The sequence below is a fragment of the Mandrillus leucophaeus genome, unplaced genomic scaffold (assembly GCF_000951045.1).
Source record: "Mandrillus leucophaeus isolate KB7577 unplaced genomic scaffold, Mleu.le_1.0 Scaffold263, whole genome shotgun sequence".
In the NCBI taxonomy this organism is placed as follows: domain Eukaryota; kingdom Metazoa; phylum Chordata; class Mammalia; order Primates; family Cercopithecidae; genus Mandrillus; species Mandrillus leucophaeus.
The window spans coordinates 852,377-875,643 of NW_012102732.1; positions in this window are offsets into that span (position 1 = coordinate 852,377).

The window sequence follows — 23,267 nt, forward strand, 5'->3', positions numbered from 1 at the left end:
GAAGAGAGACAAAATCACCCCTGATAGAAAACCCTTGGCACACAGTAAGTGCCCTAATGACCCTAATGGATCATGCTAATGGCAGAAATATGAGATGTACTAGCAGGTGACGGGACATAGTTAAGAGTAGATGAAATTTTTTTCTCCTCCAGTATAGGGATTATATCTTCTTTTAAAATTTTTATCTTATTTTATTTTACTTTTTGAGATGGAGTCTCCCTCTGTCTCCTAGGCTGGAGTGCAGTGGCCTGATTTCAGCTCACTGCAACCTCTGCCTCCCAGGTTCAAGTGACTCTGCTGCCTCAGCCTCCTGAGTAGCTGGGACCACAGGTGCACGCCACCATGCCCGGCTGATTTTTGTATTTTTAGTAGAGACGGGGTTTCACCATTTTGGCTAGGCTGGTCTCGAACTCCTGACCTCAACTGATTCCACCCACTTCGGCCTCCCAAAGTGCTGAGACTACAGGTGTGAGCCACCGCGCCCGGCCTGTATCTTCTTTTGGCGTATTGGAACTGTTATATTTTTTTCAACTTAGGCTTTCTAATATTTTGTTTTTAAATGCTAACCATCTGCTAGATGATCAGTGCCATTACGGATATAAGGATGATGATACGGTTTGGATCTGTGTCCCTCCGCCCCCAAATCTCATGTCGAATTGTATTCCCCTATATTGGGGGCTTGTGGGAAGCAATTGGATCATGGGGGCAGATTTCCCCCTGGCTGCTGCTCTCGTGATAGTGATAGTGCATAATTGCTCACCCAAAATCTGGTTGTTTAAAAGTGTGTAGCCCCTCCCCACTCTTTCTCTCTCCCTCTGTCCTCCTCCTGCTCCGGCCATTATGCCCAGTAGCAGTGATGGGAATGAATAAAACAGAAAGGAACCTACACTCCAGTCTTTCATGTTTGACCTGCTATTATTCCCCCTTCCCTATAACACAAATTCATAGGAAACTCATTTATTAAACATTTATCATGTCCCAAGTGCTGTACACATTGCATTCATCATTTGATTCACATAGTAAAAACATATTAAGGTAGAGGTTATTATTGTTCCCATTTTATGGGTGAAAAAACTGAGGTTCAGACAGGTTAAGTAACTTCCCTAGAGTCACAGCACTGCTAAGTGGCAGAGCTGGGGTTGAGGCCCCAAGTCTGCGAAAGTGAAAGGGCCTTGCCTTTAACCAAATGCTGTACTGTCTCTGTTCTCTTTCTTTCATAAAGAAGCTTCATAAAGGGTTCTTAGATGTGGGAATTCAAGGAATCCTGGAAACACAAACACTGGGCTTAGGTCTATGCCTGTGGCATCCTCTGGGTACAGGCAGAGTGCTAATTAGCATTTGTTTATCGCCTCTAATTATCTGAGACTCTCTGACAGTTTGAGTTCAGGAATGCTAATGTGAGGGGAGAGTTGTGAGAAGTTAGAAGCAGAGGATTCAGGCTTATAGAGACAAACGTTGTGTTTTAGCTGACCCAATGGCTCCTGGAGGGGCAGAGAGACCAGGACATGGAGTTAGAAACAGATTGAAATGAAGAGAGTCACTTACCATGTACCTTTTATCCCAAGAGCTCTCACTTTGCTGGAATTATGCCCTAAATAACCCAGCTCAAGGACTAATGAGTTTCAAAAGATTGATGTAGTAATTTTAACATTTGTATTGCAAAAGGTTGTAGAGCACATGTATTATTTTCTGCCTGCCTGGCAACCGTTTTTCTTTCTTCTGGTAATAGGACATTGATTTTGCCTGAGAAGACACCCACTCCAACTTAAAGTCCATGTAATTCTGATGTTGTCCCCCAACCTACACCCCAGCCCTAGGCACCAAGAGGGACCCTGTAATTCAGACCTGGCCAATTACCATATTCTATCTTTGTGACCTCAGTGATTGACTCGGGAGTAAGCCAATGAGAATCAGTTCCACTTTTTCCTAAATGTTGGAGAAGTGTCTAAGTTGTGAATAGATCTGATTGACCTTAGGTTCAGCTATATCCAGAGGATCAATTGCATAAACAAGAATCTGTCATTCCCCATCTCTGGTCCTGTTTTCCTTTATGTTGCTTCAGATTTTTTGTACACATTCTCTACATTTCAAGAATTCTGGCTACAAGCAGTGCCCTTCTCAGCCTTAGGCTCCATATGTCAAATTTCATAAGAGAATTTTTCATTGCTCCCACTCACCTGCACAGTCTACCGCCTTGGCCAATTACAGCTGGGAAAATGCAGTTCTACGACTGGCTGTATCCAGGTCACCCTTGCAGCTGCAGGGAGGTGGGACAGCAGGTGCTATCAGGTTCACTGTCTGTGGAGGTTGAACAGTTTCTCCAAGGTAAGCAAATGCCCTGCACGGTTCTTTTCAACTACGAATGGGTCCCTATCTTTTTCACGTGTCCAGAAAATGGACTATGTCATTAGACTTTTCAGACTTGGAAGGACACACTGGCTCTGTCGATGGTGTCATTGGCGAAATCATATTCCTTGGAAGACTTACAATGCAAGTTATAAGCAGATGTTGGTGACATAGTAGCATGCTACTGCCAAGACACAGGGACAGGTCAATGGATTCAATTGAGAGGATGCTTAATGGCCCATTTCCCTCCAAAAGCAGGAGACAGAGGAGATGGTGACTCTCCCCTGCCACCCAGTACAGCCTCCTTCATTCTTCCTTTCTCCTATAGTCTCCCTCTTTTGGGGGGCGGGGGGGGGTGGGGAGTCTCGCTTTGTTGCCCAGGCTGGAGTGCAGTGGCACAATCTTGGCTCACTGCAACCTCCACCTCCCGAGTTCGAGTGATTCTCCTGCTTCAGCCTCCCAAGTAGCTGAGACTACAGGTGCCTGCCACCATGCCTGGCTAATCTTTGTATTTTTAGTAGAGACAGGGTTTTTCCATGTTGGCCAGGCTGGTTTAGAACTCCTGACCTCAGGTGATCTACTATGCCCAGCCTCCAGTGTCTGTTTTATACCCCTTCTCAGCTCCTGCTAGGGTATTCTCAATTTAAGCTACTGATGTCACTCTTTGTAAATGTCAGTGGGTCCTCATTTTATAGTTCAGAGTCCAAGGTTTTCAAGTTGGCTTCTGGGCTACTTCCAGCCCATCCAGAACCCACCTGTTGTTTTAAAAAAATTTTAAGGCTGGGCACGGTGGCTCACACCTGTAATCCCAGGGTTTTGGGGAAGCCAAGGTGGGCGGATCATGAGGTCAGGAGATTGAGACCATCCTGGCCAACATGGGGAAAACCTGTGTCTACTAAAAATACAAAAATTAGCTGGGCGTGGTGGCACACACCTGTAATCCCAGTTACTGGGGAGGCTGAGGCAGGAGAATGACTTGAACCCGGGAGGCGGAGATTACACTCCAGCCTGGTGACTGAGTGAGACTCTGTCTCAAAAAATAATAATAATATAATTAATTTTAATTTTTTTTGAGATGGGGTCTCACTATGTTGTCCAGGTTGGTCTCGAGTTTCTAGCCACAAGCAATCTCACTTCAGCCTCTTGAACTGTTGGAATTACAGGCGTGAGCCACCACACCCGTCTCTTCCTCACCTTTCTAAGGACGATGCTTCCTTGTTTCTCTACCTCCTCGTTTCTTCCATTCTTTGTCATGCTTCAACTGTAGTGAGTTATTTTTTTTGTTCCCTGTGGGTACTGTTTCTTTGGCACCTCTGCACCTATAATTGTGTTGCCTAGGACACTTTCGTCCATGAGCAATCTTTTAAAAACTCTTCCTCTATTAAGCCTACAGTACACTGTCATCATCTGAGACAAGCTTTGAGAACACAAATTCTGGAAGTTCAGCATTCCGATTCTACCATTTATTACCCCTGTGATCTTGGACAAATTAGCCTCAGTTTTCTCATCTGTAAAATTTGAGATATTAATAATAATAGTGTATCTTCCTCTTGGAATTGTTGTGAGGTTTAAATGTATTAAATTATCTAACACACTTGGAGCAGTGCCTGACACATGAATGCGCCATAAGTGTTTGTTTATTGTTATTTTATTCATTCCCATACCTGTCTCCTTGTAAACTTTAGGCTGTTTGAGGGTAGTGAATATGGCTTTTTTTTTTTTTTTCTGTTTCCTCAGTGTTTATTAGTTACTCTTTTTCCTTCCCTCACTGCAAAGAGATAACTGGGTTTCTGAATACTGAGCATCAACATCTCCAGTCTCATCATGGGAGACACTCATCCAGAAGCAAATCTCAGCCAACGGGAGTGGAGCCAACGTGGGAGGCTGCAACTGCAGTAAGATTGCCACCATTCAGGGACCAGCCAGGATCTCATGCCTACTGCTGCTTTGGTGGCTATGATGGACCATTTCAACAGGTGACCACGCGGAGAATTGAACAACATATTCTTATGGAAACAGCACCTGTACAGGGAAAGGCAGGGCATGTGGGGAAACACAGGAAACAACCCAGAGGCAGAAGCAGCATTTGAGGGGGAAACAGTGCTCCTCTGGGCTCGGCATGCTGCGTTATCTGCTGGGCGGCTGGCGGAGGACCAGGGCACAGAGCAGTGTTTAACTGCTCAGCTCTTGCTCTGAACAGCTGAGCTATAAATGCTCATACCTCAGCCGAAGAATAAGCAACCTAATCTGAAATCGTATTCCAGTAAAAATAAAAATATGTTGGGTTGGAAGAAAGAGAGTTGCATTGCCTTTTGATTTCACCTCCCACCTCTTTTATTGCAAGAATTGTGTTGCTGCTCCTCCAGCTGTGATAACTCTTTCAGGAATAATAAGAGCTCTCATCTGTCTTAAACAGACCAATGAAAGAATTTATTTCTTCTGCGCTGTTTGTGAATATTGAGTTAAGTAATAGCTGGCACTTATAGACCACCTTAATATGCGTTAGCATTGTACCCTCAGGGCAGTCATTGGAGGTAAGTGTGGCAATCGTCTTGGTTATACATGAGCAAATGAAGAACCAGAGAAGCTCAGCGGTTTGTTCAAGGTCACACCACCAGTCTGTAAGATAAGATGGTATAAAGGAAAGAGCTGCATTCTGAGGTCAGATAGTTCTGAGTTCTTATCTCTGTTCTGTTACTTAGTAGCTGGGTGACCTTGTTGTTTCTCCTCTCTGAGTCTACATTTCCTAGTTATTAAAATGGTATAGTAATGCTCACTCCATGGATTTATTATCAATTCAGTGGAACATTTATATAAAAAGACAATGTCAAATATACTGCCTAATAATTCCTTCTCCATTTGCTCCTTTTTCTTTCTAAGAAAAACAGTTGGAGCTTGAACTCAGACCAGCTGATCTCCCAGCCCACACTCTTTGCACCCTTCCATGCTGCCTGCCGTCTCTACCCTCTCCCGGCTGACAGTACAATGGCAGCCGGGAGGTGATGCCTTCTTACAAATCATCTGTGATATAGTGAGGAATATCCTTGGGTACTAGAGGAACATGCATTTATGCACTTATTCAATGAGAGAGCTCCATGTGGATTTAGGGGGAGGGCGAGTCCAGCTTTGAATATGTGCTTGTTAAATTGTCTGTGTGAGGAGCCAAGGGGCACTGCTCAATAGGTAGCTGGATATGCAGAGCTGAAGCTTGGGAAACCAATCTGAGCTTTGGCTGCAGATTTATGAGTCATCATTGTACAAGGGATCAGAATATAATACCGGCTTTTATGACTCTCAGAGGTGGTGGAAACAAGGTGTGGCAGAGACAGAAATAATTACAATACAATATAAAATATGACAGTCTAGGTTAAAATAAATCCAAGAGGACAAGAACTTTGTCCTCATGGAGCTTAGGTTGCAGTGAAATTTAAGAGACATGAATCAAAGTTTCCATTCAAATGGAAAAATTGTACTACTGAACTTTCCAACTGTGTCTGTGGTGACTTCAAAATTCATTCATTTAGTTGTTAATTCTTACAAAAGATATATTTGTATTTGTTTTTGTTTTGGGATAGAGTCTCATTCTGTTGCCCAGGCTGGAGTGCAGCAGGCTGATCTCAGCTCACTGCAACCTCTGCCTCCCAGGTTCAAGCGATTCTCGTGTCTCAGCCCCCAGGTAGCTGCGATTACAGGTGCCCGCCACCACACCTGGCTAATTTTTGTATTTTTAGTAGAGATAGGGTTTCACCATGTTGACCGGGCTGGTCTCAAACTCCTGACCTCAGGTAATCCACCCGCCTTGGCCTCCCAAAGTGTTGGGATTACAGGCATAAGCCACTGTGCCCAGCCCATCCTTACAAAGGATATTTATTCTGCTCCTATTATAAACCAGACTCCGTGCTGGGTTCTGCAGATAATGTGATGAGTAAAAGAAGATGCATCTTCTTTCTCCCATGGAGCTTAGAGTTTATTGGAAGAGACAGATAGATAGTAATCAGTTTGCATAATACACATAAAATTGCAACCGTGACAAGGGGTATAATGCATACCAAATGATACTAGAAAGTATTAACCTAGACAGAAAGGTTGGGAAGACTTCCATGAAGAAAGCTCTAATGATATTAGAACTGGATACTAAAGGATGATGAAGCATGAACTAGGTGAAGAAAGAAGGATGGAGAACTTTAAAGAACAGCATGTGCAAAGGCCCTGTGGCAGCAAGAGTGTTGTGCCTAGAAAGGACTGGCAAAAACCAGTGTAACTTCGTTCAGTGGGCATCCAGCTACAGTTCAAAATCCATCACTCTGTCTTCAGTTACAGCACAGATTTGGGTCCCATAATATCTAGTTACCTTGATTCTAAGGTGTCAATGATTGTGTTATCCCACTGGTTTGTTAACATTGTTTTTTTTTAATTGAAAATATAAACAAAAAAAATGGTGAGAGCTTTGCTACCACATTCAATTACTACATTAATTTTTTTTTTTTTTTTTTTTTTTTTTTTTAGATGGGGTCTCGCTGTGTCACTCAGGCTGGAGTGCAGTGGTGCGATCTTGGCTCACTGCAGCCTCCGTCTCCTGGGTTCAAGCAATTCTCCCATGTCAGCCTCCCAAGTAGCTGGGATTACTGGAGAGCACCATCACACCTGGCTAACTTTTGCATTTTTAGTAGACAGGGTTTCACCATGTTGGTCAGGCTGATATCAAACTCCTGACCTCAGGTGATCCACCCACCTTGGCATCCCGAAGTGCTGGGATTACAGGGGTGAACCACCTCACCTGGCCTACACTGATTTTTTAAGTGGACTTTTTATTTGGGTGATTTTAGATTTACAGAAAACACATCAATTTAAAGATGCATTCTGAACTTCAAAATGTGAAGAAGATGCTTCTTGGAATTGAAACAATTTTTATGATTATGATTACGACCACCACAGCTAACATAATTAACTTTGTACTGTGTACCAGACACTCTGCTAAGCACCTTCAATTTAAAACTCAGACAAAACAGAAACAGGTGCAAAATGGTTAACACACTTTCCTAGTGTCACCCTGTTAAAAGTGACCAAGTCAGGGCTTTCATCCCAGCTGTTCGGGTCCAGACCTCTGTGACCACTCTATGCCCCTTGGCCCAGCTCCCCTTCCCAGGATGTACTTTTCTTTCACCAGTTGCTTTTGGGAATAGATGATGAGCTGAGTGACAAAGGATGAGGCTGAAGGGGGTTCTGTTCTTACCCGTGGCTTTGGGCATGTCTCTTTCCCCTCTGACCTCACAACCTGTGGCTTTAGGCATGTCTCTTTCCCCTCTGACCTCCCTTTTCCCAAGCCAGACCAAGCACATTATGAAAATGTTGCAGATTCCCTGGGCAGATGATTGTCACCTCCAAGTTTAAGTCCAGCCTGTTCACACCAGCTGCACAGATTTGCTGTATTAGTACCAGGAGCTGGACTTTCCAACAAAGAGGGAGCCCAGGGGCTGGTGAAGTCCAGATGATTATTCATGTTCCTTTCCAGATAATCATAGTCATCCCTAGATCTCATTTATCTTGTCCCCTCCTGGGTACCACGACAGGAAGCTAGCCATTCCTCATCACTCAACTGTTGATCTCTTTCGCTAGCTTGTTGATTGGCTTCATGACAACTTTGGTGGCAGATACTAAAGTGAATGAGAGAGGTCCACCATAAGGAAGATTAGAAAAAAATAAAATTTACTCTTACTCATTCTCAACCATATGAAAGACTCTACTTAAGGATAGCAATAGCTGTCACTTGCAAGGCCTGAGGATTCCAGTATTCCTTGCTTGGCATAATGCACAAATTTCCCATTCTTAATTATTTCTTTGGGCTAAGATATTTATACATTTTATATTTATATATTTATACATTTTACAATTTGTACAGAGACAAGTAACCTATAAGTGTTAGAGCTCAAAAGTGTAGATCTATATTCAGACGATCTGGGATTGAACCCTAGCTCCACTATTTTCTTTGGGAACATAGACAAGTTACTAAATTCTCCAGGCCTCAATTTCTTTATCTGTAAAATGAGCTTAATAGTAACACATATCTTATAAATTTGGGATGTGTCTCTTCTCTCCTCTGCTCTCACACAGCCTCCTGTGGTCTCCATAAGTTCACTGATGATTCTGTCAGCCTGATTACACTCTCTGTCCTTTCAAGGGCAGGAAGTGCACTAGACTCATTTCCAAGGATGTTTTCACTAAATTTTTGATGATCAAGTAAATATTGGGGGAAAACCCAGGCAGAGATTCATATCTTGATTCTAGTCTTGCTTCAACAATCAAATGACTATGTGACCTTAGGTAAATCTCTAGCCCCCTCTGAGTCTCCATTTCTTCTTCTGTATTACAGATGTGTAGATTTGAAAATCTTTAGAGTCCTCTTCTTAGTTCCGAGGTTCAATACTTCTCCTTCTCTCTCATAAGAGAATTATGACTGTCTTTGTGGAAACAATACATCAATACATGATTATCACTTAAATGCATGACATAAAACATTTAAATAAGTTCAGGCACGGTGGCTCATGCCTATAATCCCAGCACTTTGGGAAGCCAAAGTGGGAGGATCTCTTCAGCCCAGGAGTTCAAGACCAGCCTGGGCAACATAGGGAGACTCCATCTCTCTAAAAAATTAGCTGGCCATGTGATGCATGCCTATGGTCCCAGCTACTCAGGAGGCTGAGGCAGGATTGCTTGAGCCTGGGAGGTTGAGGCTGCAGTGAACCATGATGGCACCACTGCACTCTAGCCTGGACAACAGAGCCAGACTCTGTCTCAAAAATCAAAAATAAAAGCAAAACAAAAGAAATAATTAACACTTAAATAATTCAGAAAAGTGCAAAGAAAGAGTAAAAAAACTTACCCCAAATTCCACCATCTAGAAATTCCACCATCTAGAAATAACGATGGCTAGCATTGGATGAAGATCATTCCAGACAGACATCTTATGCTTGTATCCTAATAGAAGCAGGATCAACAGATAGAAATAAGATTACAAAAACAGGATCGTAGCATCCTGATTCTTTTTGAAATACAGTATTGAATTAATTTTTTTACTGGATAGAAGAAGAAAGTAAAAGAAGAGTAGAACTGGAAGAAAAAGAAACTGAAATGAAACTAAACGAATTGCTGAACTTCAGAGTCCTATTATCCTGACATCAAATACTCTTGAGGCTACAGCCGACAAATACCAACAATTCTGATGCAAAGACATTTCAAATTAGAGGATAGAACAGGTGCCTTTTAATTCTGAGTGTGAGATCTCAGCTCTAAACTGGAAGAATAGGCTGCAGGGTCCAGACAATTTGATTTGAGCAGGCTTGTGAAGACATGATGGATGGCCAGCTCCCCAGCCTTGCACTGTAATTGATGGCAGCGCCATATTGACCCAGACTATTCTGCAAAAGAAACTGAGTTTCTGAGGCTGTCAACTGGGGCTTTCAAGGAGCCAGCAGAGGGCCCAGGCAAGCCTATCCTGTGAGCCTCAATCCTGGGGAGTCGACATCTCTCACTGCCTGACAAATCCTCCCCAGAATCCAAAATGATTGAGGGCAGGCGGGGGTGGTTTTCTGGCAGATCTAAAGACAGAGTTCTGATTTGATTCCAGGGGCTTCTGGCAACAAATTACACATTTGGCTGAGATTGGCCCATCCCCACCCCACATCCCAATCCCTCTTTGCTTCTGCAGACAAACTTCCAGTTTGATTTTATCTACTCGGAAGGCGGGGGCGGCTGTGACTCGAAACAGAGATAGATGTATTGGTTCATTAAGTAAGAGCATAGGCGACACAGGGTAGAGCACCAGCTGTGGGATTTTAGGGTTGGACAGAAAAAAAGGGGTCATCACTGTGGGACAGTGCAAGTCCCAAGGTTCTGGGTTTGAATCCAGGGTCTGCCTTATATAAACCGTGCAAACGCTGACAAGTGTCTCACCTTTCTGTGCGTCGGTTTTCTCACCTGCTGATGGAGTTGATAATAATAGTGACTGCTAAAGTTTATTGTGTGTGTAAAACAGCTGCTGTACGCAGGGTTCTTGCTAAGCGAAAACCGTTTGTACGACCTTAAGCAAGTCAATACGGTCTCTTCGTATTTCAGTTTTATTAGAGCTAATAATAGCTCACCATAAATAACATGCATTGAATTCATAGTATGTGATGGGCACACGCCAAAGAGGTAATGGAAGAGAGTTGAATAAGGATTCTATTTACAAAGGTGTGGGTCAGATTAAGGGATGTGATGAAGTACTACCAGGGCTAGCAAGAGCAGGAAACCACTCATCCTACGAGAGTGAAGGGAACTCAAGAGGAACAGGGGCTTTAGGAGAGGGCTGCCTGACAGCAGCTCAGGGTGGTGCAGAAAACCAGCAGGTGAGCAATACCCACTTCCTACTCTCTACCGTGCAGCCCATGGACCCAACCCAACTGGGAACCGGAGGGACAGGGAATCCAGGGATAATGCAGTGGAAGAGGTTTCCGCTTATGGAGCACAGAGAGGATTAAGAAGCTGCTATGGTTTGGCTATGTCCCCACCCAAATCTCATCTTGAATCGTAGCTCCCATAATTCCCACCTGTCGTGGGAGGGACCCAGTGGGAAGTAATTGAATCATGGGGGCTGGTCTTTTCCGTGCTGTTCTCCTGATAGTGAATAAATCTCATGAGATCTGACGGTTTTATAAAGGGACTTCCCCTGCACAAACTCTCTCTTGCCTCCCGTCATGTAAGATGTCCCTTACTCTTCTGCCATGATTCGGAGGCCTCTTCAGCCACGTGGAACTGTGAGTCCATTAAACCTCTTTCCTTTATAAATTACCCCATCTTGGGTGTATGTCTTTATTAGCAGCGTGAGAACAGATGAATGCAGAAGCATTAAGGGCATACACAGCCCAACCTCGTAGGTGCCTATTTTTTTTTTTTTCTGAGACAGAGTTTCGCTCTTGTTACCCAGGCTGGAGTGCAGTGGCACCATCTCCACCCTCCGCAATGTCGACCTCCTGGTTTAAGTGATTCTCCTGCCTCAGCCTCCCAAGTAGCTGGGATTACAGACATGCACCACCACGCCTGGCTAATTTTTGTATTTTTAGTAGAGACGGGGTTTCTCCACGCTGGTCAGGCTGGTCTTGAACTCCTGACCTCAGGTGATCCGCCCGCCTCAGCCTCCCAAAGTGCTGGGATTACAGCACTTTTATTTCATCTTTGCTACAACCCTATAGGTGAGGACTGTTGTCCCCTTAGCTGCCACATGAAGGGACTGAGAAAAGACTCTGAGAACTTAGGAACCTCAACCAAGTCGCACATCAGGTAAGCAGCAGAGCTGGTATCCAAACCTGGATCTGTCTGATTTGGGAACTCATGCTCATAATTATTTCTGTTAGAGACCATGACCTCTGCTTGTGTGTAGACAGACCATGACCCCTGCTTTTAGGTAGACAGACCATGACCCCTGCTTGTGTGTAGACAGACCATGACCCCTGCTTGTGCGTAGACAGACCATGACCCCTGGCTGTGTGTAGCATCCCTGGGATGATCCCATGAGAACGGGAATGAGACAGGGAAAACACAGGACACACAGAGAAGGTAACGGGACCATTGTCCTTAGCTATGAAATGACTTTTCTGAAACATACACCAGAATCAAACTCACACTCCATTTTCATGGCTCCTCAACATCCTCAGGAAAAAGCTGTCATCTTCCTGCTCCTTCACAAGCTGCATCTTCCTCCACTCCCAACCATATTCGCTATCCTCCGGCCACCCAGAAACACCGCCCATTTCCTACACACAGTCAGGGGTCTCCAAAGACACACAACCAAGAAGATAGCAATACCTATACATATATGCATACTAAGAGATTTACTTCAAGGAATCGGCTTACATGATTGTGCAGGCCAGCAAGTGGTTGAGGTCAGGTTATGAAACTGGCTAATTTTTGTACTTTTGGTAGAGACAAGGTTTCACCATGTTGCCAAGGCTAGTCTCAAACTTCTGGGCTCAAGGGATCCACCTGCCCTTGGCCTCCCAAACTACTGAGATTACAGGTGTGAGCCACTGAGCCTGACTGAGAAGGGGTTGTGGGAACCCTAATTTATAGCTGGTTGGTCAGAAGCAGGGGTCACAATGTGGGACCTGCCATTGGCTTGTGAAGTAGAGGTAGTCTTGTGCAATGGAGCCCCTAACCTGTGGAATCTGACACTAATCCAGGTAGATGGCATCAGGATTGAATTGAATTGAATTATAGGATGGCAAGTTTGTGTTCGCTGGAAAATTTCTTGTTATGTGGAGGAAAAAAAAAAAATCCCGCACATGTTAGTGATTGAAGTGGAGTGTGTTGAGTATGAGTAGAGAGAAAAGCAGTTTTGTTTTCTCCTTTAAGGGTACCTTATTGCCCCCACAGTGGTAGGTTACTTGACCAGCTAATTATCACCACCAGGCTGAACACTCAGGCTGGCTTTTGTGCTGCAGACTTGAAGCAGAATTTCTCCTTCTCCAGGAAATCTGAGTTTTGCTCTGAAGTTCTTCACCTGATTGAGGGAGGCCCACCCATATTCTAAAGTGTAATCTTTTCTTACTTAAAATCAACTGATTATAAATATTAACTACATCAATAAGATTCCTTCACAGCAACACCTAGATTTGTGTTTGATTAAATAGCTGTGGACTACAACCTAGACCAGTAAACACATGAAACCAATCATCACAACCTCTTCTCATGCTACCATACCTTTGGGCAAGCTGTTTCCTCTCCTGGGCTTCCCTCCCAGCCTTCTCATTCATGCCATTCCTGGAGGCACAGTCCAAATGCCCATCACACCCTCCCGTTTGTAAAGCCTTCCCTGATTTCCTCACACGGAGTGAGATCCTCCTCCTTTGTGCTTCTGAAGCGTCCCCCAGGCTCAGTCTGTCATAGCATTTATCACACTGCATAGCAAATATTTACCTTTACCTACCACCCCGCTAGCCTAAGAAGCTTCCTGGGGCAGTAGCTGGATATTCTTCCAGCCCAGTGTCCCCAGCATCTTGCATATGTCTCAGCACATGAAAGAGCTCAATAAATATTTGTTAAATGAGCCAATTTGTTATAGATAAAAAGGAGAATGTGAAGGAAAAGAAAACTCTGAAGCTCAGTGGAGACATGGAGAGATTTCACTACTCATAAAACTCACCAGTGTATACCTTTTATCTCACTCGGCCCTGATTTCAATGGCTTTCCCCCCAGCTGCTGAGAGCCAAGTTAAGGCAGGACTGCCATAAGACCAGCCGAACCCTTCATTAAAAAGTCGGGGGCTGGGGCCTGGGGATGAAGGGAAGCAGTTCCGCAGAAAGTCACCAGCTACTGCTTTCTGTGAGAGGCTCTGCAATTGGTATTTCACAGTATGTGGTCTTTTTTAGCTTCCTGCTGGAAAACACCAAGTGGCTGTAAATCATTCCATTGCAGCTGTCCGATTGAGAAGTGCCTGGGAATTGGGAAGGTATGGGTTATGTGCTCCCATCCTCAGGAGCCATATGGGCTGTTTCCAAGGCTTGGCAACTTATGCTGAAAAGCAAGGGGTTTGGTTCTTTAGCTCCCAAATCAACAGGACTCAGAGCAACATTTGTTCTCATAGTGGGGTCAATTCAAAAAGATATTGGGAGCCAGGTCTCTTGGGAGAGATCCTTCAGCAGCCTGGTAGGGTGGGCTCTTGGAAAGGTGGCCACTTTGATGAAGAGGTAGAAATCTACTTCTAAGATCATTATTTAAATCTACTTCTAAAACATTATTTAAATTCACTGAGCCTTATTGTACTTATCTTGAAAAAGGGACAAAATAATAGCTACTTTTGTAGACTTGTTATGAGAATTAAATAAATATAATGTTTTATATATATTACGTATGATATATATATAACATTATATATATATATATAGCATTTACAACAGTGTCTGGTGTGTGCTAACCACTGTGTCAATGTTTACTGTCATTATAATCATCATCATCATAATCACCATCAACATCAACACCATCATCATCCCTGTTGTCCCCATCATTCACCATCATTATTACCATCAACAGTATTATCACCGTCATCACCATCATCCCACCACATTCTCATCTTTGTTGTTGTTATTATTGTCTTCTCAAACATTTATAGATCCTGTTACATACCAGGTTCTGTACTAGGCTCTGAGAATTTCTAGAGATTGAAAGATACAATCTTTTAACAGGAAGTTGGGCATGCAGACCTCCCAATGGTGCTGCAACAAAGGTTTGTTCAAGGGGCACAGAGAAGAGGTAACCGAAAACTCCAAGAGGAACAATGTTTGAATGATGCCATAGGAATGTCCAAGAGGAGAGCAAATTAGTAAGGCAGACAAAGGGGTGCTGTTTTGAGTGCAGGATAACATTCCAAGAAGAAGAATAGCATGGAGCTCCAGACCCAGAAGAAGCATTCAGGGAGCTACATGACCTGGCACAAAGGCTGGTCAAGGATATGAGAGTACAACTGGTGATCCCTCAGAATGTCCCCAAGGTATATTCTGGCCACAGCAGCTTCCTGGACCTCAACACACTCTACAATGTATATTCTAAGTAGGTGAACATTTTCCTGTAAGCCTGTCTCCATAATACCAATAGGAATGAAGATAATTCTGGATGCATAAATCTCAGGTAAATTGGTCCTAGATTCCCATTTTCCCCCATGAAAGCTTACAAGAAGGAAATGTTGCCAGTGAAGTTTCCTATCTGTAAGATGTGGTTTGGATCTCCAGGTAGACATATAGTATTAATAGCTTTCAACTTAATGGGTTTCCATTTTACGCACCTGACCCTGTTCTAGACAGTAAACGCACAGTACACTATGAACTCGTTACAACAACTAGAAGGAAAATAAATTACTAAACCTACTTTATGGAAGAGAACACTGAAGCTCAGAGCGCTTAGCTGACATATCCAAGGTCATGCAGGCACTGAGTGACTGTAGTGGCATTTAAACCTCATCCTGCTGAATCCTAAGATTTTTGATTACCCTAGAGATGGCACTGTCGAATTTGGTAGCCACAAGACTATCCTAGGTGGCTACTTACACATAAAGTTAAATTAATTTGAATTCAATAAAATTAAGAACTCAGTTACAAGTCGCACTAGTCACATTTGAAGTGTTCAACAGCAACATGTGGCTAGTGGCTACAATATTGGATAGTGTAGATACAGCATAGTTCTATCAGCAGAGAAAGTTCTATGGAATAGCACTGCTTTAGAGAACAAGGTATACCCTCCCTGCATGTCTTGTGCCATCAAGAGATCATACCTCATTTAGTTATGACTGCAACATCATACTTAAGATGCTCCAGAGACCCACAAACCTACCCTCATAAGGTTACCACCCAGGAATAACCCATTTGGAAGGCAATTAGGCGATATGAATCATGAAAGGTGCAATTAAAGCAAAAGGCAGAGAAAGAAGCCATGGAATGCGGCGGCTGCTCCAAACGGAAACCTCCTCGAGAAAAGAGCAGGTAAGCACACATGAGCATCCCCTCAGCCACACCTTGTGCCATTCCCTGGCCCCAGGACCTCAAAGCTGTGTTTCATGTTATTGCTGTATGGCCGCCTTCTGTGTCTCTGGAGCTTGCCTCATAGGACCCTTTATGGATATTCACTCATTTAGTTCCAGCAAAGGTCCATGCATATTATGTGCCAGGAATACTGCTAGACATTGTGAAGAAAAATCCATTATCATCATCATCATCATCAGAATCACCATCATCATCATCACAATCACCACTGGTCATGAAAATTGGGTTTAAGGCCAACTCTGCATCTCCCTTAGGTCTGGCACAAGCCCTTTGTGGCTCTGTATCTCAGTTCTGGATCATCTGGAAAATAAAAATTCAGAAAACAAAATGTGATCATCAAATGAAATGATACATGTGAAAAATTTCCCTGCAACCTGAAAAGTACGGCTTTGAAGGTCACTGTTTTAATCGAACTTCAAGGTTAGCCCTATGGTACCAGTGAGCTTCAGATGGTTGGCTCAGGGAAGAAGAGACTTGTTCAAGTTCTCATTTTACATATGAGAATAAGTGAATAGGGGCTAAAATCGCTTTTGTGAATGGACACAGGAAGCCAGAGAAACAGAGGACTGAAATTTCCCGATTATACATCTCTCATCTTTCCATTCTGCTTATCTTTCCATTGCTGGCCAAGCTGTGAATCCCTCTCCGCTTTCAGGACCCACAGGCTCTAAGAGGACTTTCATTATCTGAGGCCAGTAAAAAAAGACCGTGGAGACCATCCATTGAACACTTAGTATCGGCCAGATGATTGACATCCATGCTGGTGTTTAATCCCTATATGCAGACTGTAGAAGGAGAAACACCATCAGAGAAGTTCAGCTTACTGCCTGAAGACACACTACTGGCAATTGACAGAGGAGGTGACCACGCCCACATTTTTCTGACTTTGAAGCTTTTCACTGCTCACTGTCCCTCGGGGCAGGAGCAATTTGTAGTTGCCATGGGGTACAAAGAGGGTAGGGAGGAAGGATGCTTCAGCTGTCAGTACCAGGGCAGTGCTTTCCCAAGTGCTGATTAAAATGTCCAACAGGACTGACCACCCTCGGAGGTGATGTTTTGCTAAAACCTCTTTGTCCCTCCACCTGGCTAAGAGAGGACAGTTATTGTAAGGGCAGAGCTTCCTAAAGGGAGGAGGTAGAGGTGATCACTGGGGAGTCTTCCAAGAAAATTGAGAAGCTGCCTCCAGGCCCAAGCTTTGGATTTCCTCTTCCCTGTTGGAATCTGCATGCTTTTCTTTTTATTTATACTTAACCAAACTTTTAGGTGAAAACAGTTCTGGAGGAATTTCCTAATTAAATGAAGATGAAATATTCTCAAATTATTTTAGGCAAACTCTACTTCTTTTTCCTGCTTAAAGAAGAAATTAAAATCCAACGTTAACCTTTTAGAAAGATCAAAGTAAGTTTTGTTCCTGTATATTTATTCCAATGGCCTCCTTCTCCTCTTCCTCCTCTTCTCCTTCCTTCCTCTCCTTCTCCTTCTCCTTGCAAACTTACATCTCGGGTTTAGGATGAAGGTAGTAAACTTAACTGGGGATTAGGGGGTAGTATTTACAAAAGTTATTGTTAAAGCCCTCAACTTCAGCATGTGTTCACTTTGCTTATTGATCAGCACGCCTATGCTAGCATTGACCAGCATGCCCATATTAGCATTGTTCAGCACGCTCATACTAGCATTCATCAGCAGGTTTATACTAGCATTGATCAGCACAGTCATGCTAGCATTGATCAGCACGCCCATACTAGTATTGGTCATCATGCCCATACTAGCATTGATCAGCAGGCTTATACTGGCATTGATAAGAACACCCATACAAACATTGATCAGCACGCCCATGATAGCATTGATCAGCATACTTATATTAGCTTTGATCAGCATGCCCATACTAGCATTGATCAGCATACCTACACTAGCATTGATCAGCACACTCATACTAGCATCGATCAGCATATCCTTGCTAGCATTAATCAGCATGCTTAATTCTGTGATAGCTTTGCTCTTCCAGAGATTGCTCATTACTTGACATTACAGCATTAGTCCAGCTGGCAATGCCACTTCTGTGTGTGCAACTGCGACCCCACCCTCCACAGCCCTGATGCCTAATAGATGTTCAACAATTATTATTAATTTGACTTTGTATATCCTTCAAACATTTGACACTACCTGTCCTTATTTCATTTTCTTTGTCACTGGAATATAAGCTGCAAGAGGACAGAGACTTTCTTTAGTTCACTGCTATGTCCCCTGCACTAGGAGGAAGCACTAAATCAATATTCATTGGATAAACAAAGCACGGAAGAGCCACAGTTAGCCCTGCAGAAGGAGCTGACCATCTCAAATTCTAAATTTAGGGTGAGAAAAGAAATGAAGGGCAGCGTTTGGCTTCTGCAAGGAAAACAAATTAGGGGCTTGTGAATCCAAGCATGGTAAACAAAGCTGTCAAATAGGAGTACTCTAGTTAGTAAACATTTCACATATAGTTCATGAAAATAATATCTAACACTGTTTGCCAACTACTTGAGATGCATTTTGTTTGCATTATCTCATTTAATTCTTCCCAGCTGCCATAGGTGATAGATGTCATTATCCTTTTGAAAAATACGTATAAGATGAGAAAACCAAGGTATGCAGGGGTTAGGGAAAATGTCAAAATCGTATGGCTGGCAGGGTGGCCTTTATTGCCCACTCCGAACTATTCCTCAGGATGAAAATCAGCCATTTATAGTTGTGCTTGATACCGTTACCCAGTCAGGGGCTTAATATTCAAGCATAATGAAGTGACTTAAGCTAAAGGACAAAAAAAAAAATCAGTTTTCTCTCTATCTTTGTGTTGCAGCAAGCATCGCTATGTTTCTCCTGAACTAATCCTTTTATTTCCATAATTGATTCATCTTTTCTCTTTGCTTTCCTGGCTAAGTGCTTTAAAATACATTTTACCTTCTATGCTGCTTCTCTTATCTATTATGCTAAAGCTCTCTTGACAGGGGCCTCAGTTTCACCTCTTTGCTCTTTCAAGTTTTTGTAATATAGGAATTTTTTTTTTTTTAATAATGCTGCACCTGAGCTCCTAGAGGGCAGGGACCTTGTCTTTTCTGTTTCCTGTTCCCTCCCCAGCATCTAGACCAACTCCAGGCACAGAGAAGAGACAGCATAAAGATCACTAAACAGATCAATACGAGTGCTTTAGCCATAGGTAGACCAACAGCTCTTAGAAAATTACGGGGGTGAGTGGGGAAATCTACATGCCCCGAAGTCTGGAGGTCCTGGAAAGGTGAAAACTGGGATCTATTTTGTGAGGAACCCCTGGAGGTATATGTTATATGATATAGTTTGAATATTTGTCCCCACCCAAATCTCATGTTGAAATGTAATCCCCAGAGTTGGAGTTGGGACCCGCTGGGAAGTGTTTGGATAGTGAGGGCGGATCCCTTGTGAGTGGCTTGGGCCATCCCCTTGGTGATAAGTGAGTCCTCACTCTGAGTTCACACGAGATTCTGGTCATTTAAAAGTGTATAACCCATTCCCCCCTCCCCCGATTTGCTCTCTTCTCTTGCTCCTGCTCCTGCTATGTGAAGCTCTTGCCGTGTGAAGCATCTGCTCTCCCTTTGCCTTCCACCGTGATTGGAAGCTTCCTGAACAATGAGCTAATTAAACTTCTTTTCTTATAAATTACCCAGTCTCAGGTATTTCTCTATAGCATTGCAAGAATGGCCTAATACATTATAATTATGGAAGGAGGCAAGATTGGGAAGAAACCATAAAGACAATACTGCAATGTTGGATGACTCTGGCTTGAAACCAAATATGGTCAGCTCTCAGGAAGCTAAAAGAATCTAAAGTTCTTTGACCTGGACCATTCCCCTTGTATATTTTAATAAGAATTATGTCTGTGGGGCAGGGTCCTGGTACTGGTGCCCATGCAACCAGATAAATCCAACACAATTGGAAATCTTCACTTAAATATTTTAAAATCCAATGGATTTCAACAAAGTTTACCTAAGTCAGATTTTGTCTTTGCGTTGAGCAAAATAAAGCCATGAACGCTTTACAAAGCACTCATGAAGCTTTGGACCTCTGGGACTTTGGCTAGTGACAGTCAGGGCACCCAGATTCAATCCCTGGTGGATAGTGATTTGTCTGTTTGGCTGCTTTCAAATCAGAGTTCATGGCCCTAAGTGATCTCCCATTATTATTTGAGAAAGGACAGATCACCAGTCGTATTAGTATCCCAGAGCTGCAGTAACAAATTACCACAAACAACATGATTTAAAATGGAAACATGTTATCTCACGGTCTTGGAGGCCGGAAGTCCAGAAATCAAGGTATTAGCAGAACCATGCTCTCCCTAGAGGCTCTAGGAGAAGATCATTTCTTGCCTCTCTCTGGCGTCTGGTTCAGCAATACTGGGTGCCCCTGGGTTTGTAACTCCATGGCCCCAATTCCTGCATCAGTCATCACATGCCTTCTTCCCTTTCCCTGTATCTCTGTCTCCTTATAAGGACACAGGTCATTGGATTTAGAGCCCATTCTAATCCAGTATGATCTCATTTTAACTTAATTACATCCACAAAGACCATATTTTCAAAGAAGGTCTCATTCACAGGTACGGAGGTTTAGAACTGGGACATATCTTTTGGAATGGACACAGTTCAACCAGTCAAACCAGTGTTTTGTTTGTTTGTCTGTTTGTTTGTTTGAGACGGAGTCTCGCTCTGTCGCCAGGCTGGAGTACAGTGGCAGAATCTCAGCTCACTGCAACCTGTGCCTCCCAGGTTCAAGAGATTCTCCTGCCTCAGTGTCCTGAGTAGCTGGGACTACAGGCATGCACCTCTGTTTTTAGTAGAGACGGGGTTTCACCATGTTGGCCGGGATGTTCTCGATCTCCAGACCTTGTGATCCACCTGCTTCAGCCTCCCAAAGTGCTGGGATTACAGGTGTGAGCCACTACACTCGGCTGTCAAACCAGTTTTTTCAGGTTTCTTTGTTCTTGGTGTGAACTCTGAATTGGGGGATTGACTTATGAAGACTCTTTGACCAAAAGCACTTAGAGGAATCATGGATTGCTGGTGTGCTGCACTGCTGACGGGCGAGGGGTCATACCTATCTCACGTACCTTTCCTGGACTGCAGAGCATCTCCAGGTTTCTGCATCTAACTGAATCTTTTAACACCTCTTTGGCACGGGTAATGGTGACTCTTCTTTTCACCCTCTGGTGGGTCCTTAGAGAGCATCACCATCACCCACTTATCTCACAAAGGAGTAAGCTGAGATACCCAGAGGTTAATGAACATCCACGACCTCTTTAGAACTGCTAGTGTCTGGGATCAGTCTGGGTTGCAATGACCTACTTACATTTTGCTGTAATCACCATTTTTTCCCCCCAGACTATGTGTCATGCATGGGCAGTCACTTTCTTTTATATAAAAAACCAAGAAAAATAGTATGAGGTACTTTTTTCCTGCTACTTCACATGGCTTTTAGACTGAGCAGTCCTGCTGTCCTTTTTTCATATCTCCTTGCACATATTTGGAACATAGAATTATCATTATCTCTTTGCATATTGATCTCTGGAAGACTGTGAGCGCCCCAGAGAGAAGGCGAACTTCCCTAAAATCATCTTAGATTCCATGGTACAAAACATACCTTGGCTACACCTTGGAATTGTATCTGAGGGGCATGGCTTTAGAATGCATTGTAAAGAACATTTTTTCTCTCTCTTCTTGCCTGAGCCTTGAAATATTTTGAAACTCTTTCTGTCTTTTCCCACCAGGCACTCTCTTTCACAGTGCATGCTTATCTAATGATGTGCTTGCTTAGAAATTCCAGGGGCTAATCTTAAACCAGACGGGAAGACCCAGCTGTGGAATTCTCCCCATCTAGAGATTACCTCAAAGTGATTAAGCTATTATTACAACCCAGCCATTGTCAAGATGGCACCAGGCCTCACTCCAGGTGGACAGTAATGCAAGATGGACTTTGGAACAAGGCACACGGACTCTGCACCACACCTGCGTGCTTTCCATGTAAAGTTTCCCTTCTTAAATCTGCTCCCTTGCCTAAAATATTGAGATGGTTTATTTGGCGCTTGAGTCCAAGCATCTCCCAAGTGCTGGTGCTTGAATAAAGCTTCTTTCCTTTCACTGCACCTCAATTCTTACATTTTGGCTTTTGAGCAGTGAGCAGCTGGACTTGAACTTGATTACAGAATCAACTGAGGAGCTTTAAAAAATACTGATGCCTGGCTTCTATCCCCAAAGATTATGATTTAGTTGGCCTGGGATGTGGCTAAGAATCAGCAAATGTTAAAAGCTCCCAAATAACTTCGATTGCTTTTCTTTCTACTTTTAATTGATATATAATAGTTGTATATATTTATGGAGTACTTGTGATATTTTGATACCTGCATGCGATGTGTTATGATCAAAACAGGGTAATTAGGAACTCCATCACCTTAAACATTTATCACTTCCTTGTGCTGGGAACATTCCAAATCTTCTAGATATTTTGAAATATACAATAAATTATTTACTATAGTCATCCTGCTGTGCTATCAAACATCAGAACTTATGTCCTCTATCTAACTGTATCTTTGTACCCATTAACCAATTTCTCTTCATCCCTCCTTTCTTGTTTACTTCCTATCTTTGGTAACCATAATTCTACCCTCTACCTCCATGAGACCACCGTTTTAGCTCCCATGTATAAGTGAGAACATATACTATTCGTCTCTCTGGGCCTGGCTTATTTCTGTTAATGTGATGACCTCTGATTTCATCCATATTGTTGAAAATGACAGGGTTTCATTCTTTCAATGGCTGAATCATATTCCATTCAATACATATGTTATATTTTCTTCATCCATTCATCCATTGATAGACACTTAGGTTGATTCCATGTCCTGGTTACTGTGAATAGTGCTGTAACAAACATGGGAGTGTGGATATCTCTTTGACATGCTGATTTCCTTCCTTTTGGATATTTACCCAGCAATGGGATTCCTGGATCAAATGATAGATCTGTTTCTAGTTTTCTGAGGATCCTCCACACTATTTTCCATAGCAGCTGCACTAGTTTACATTCCTACCAACAGTGTACTGCGTTCCCCAGGTAACTTTGACATTCACTCAGCCAAGGTTGAGAACCACTGCCCTAGCATCTAGCATCGAGGGTTTGTAGTGCTGGTGACAGCAGCAGCTAATATTTATTGATCCTTTATAATGTGGCTCAGGCACTGTGCTTTGCCATTTGTGTGCATTGTTTCATTCAGTTATGCAGCCATTCTAAAAGACAGCAACTATTGTTACCCTGATTTTGCACTGAAGGAAAATAAAATCTAAAGATGTTGAGTAATTTACC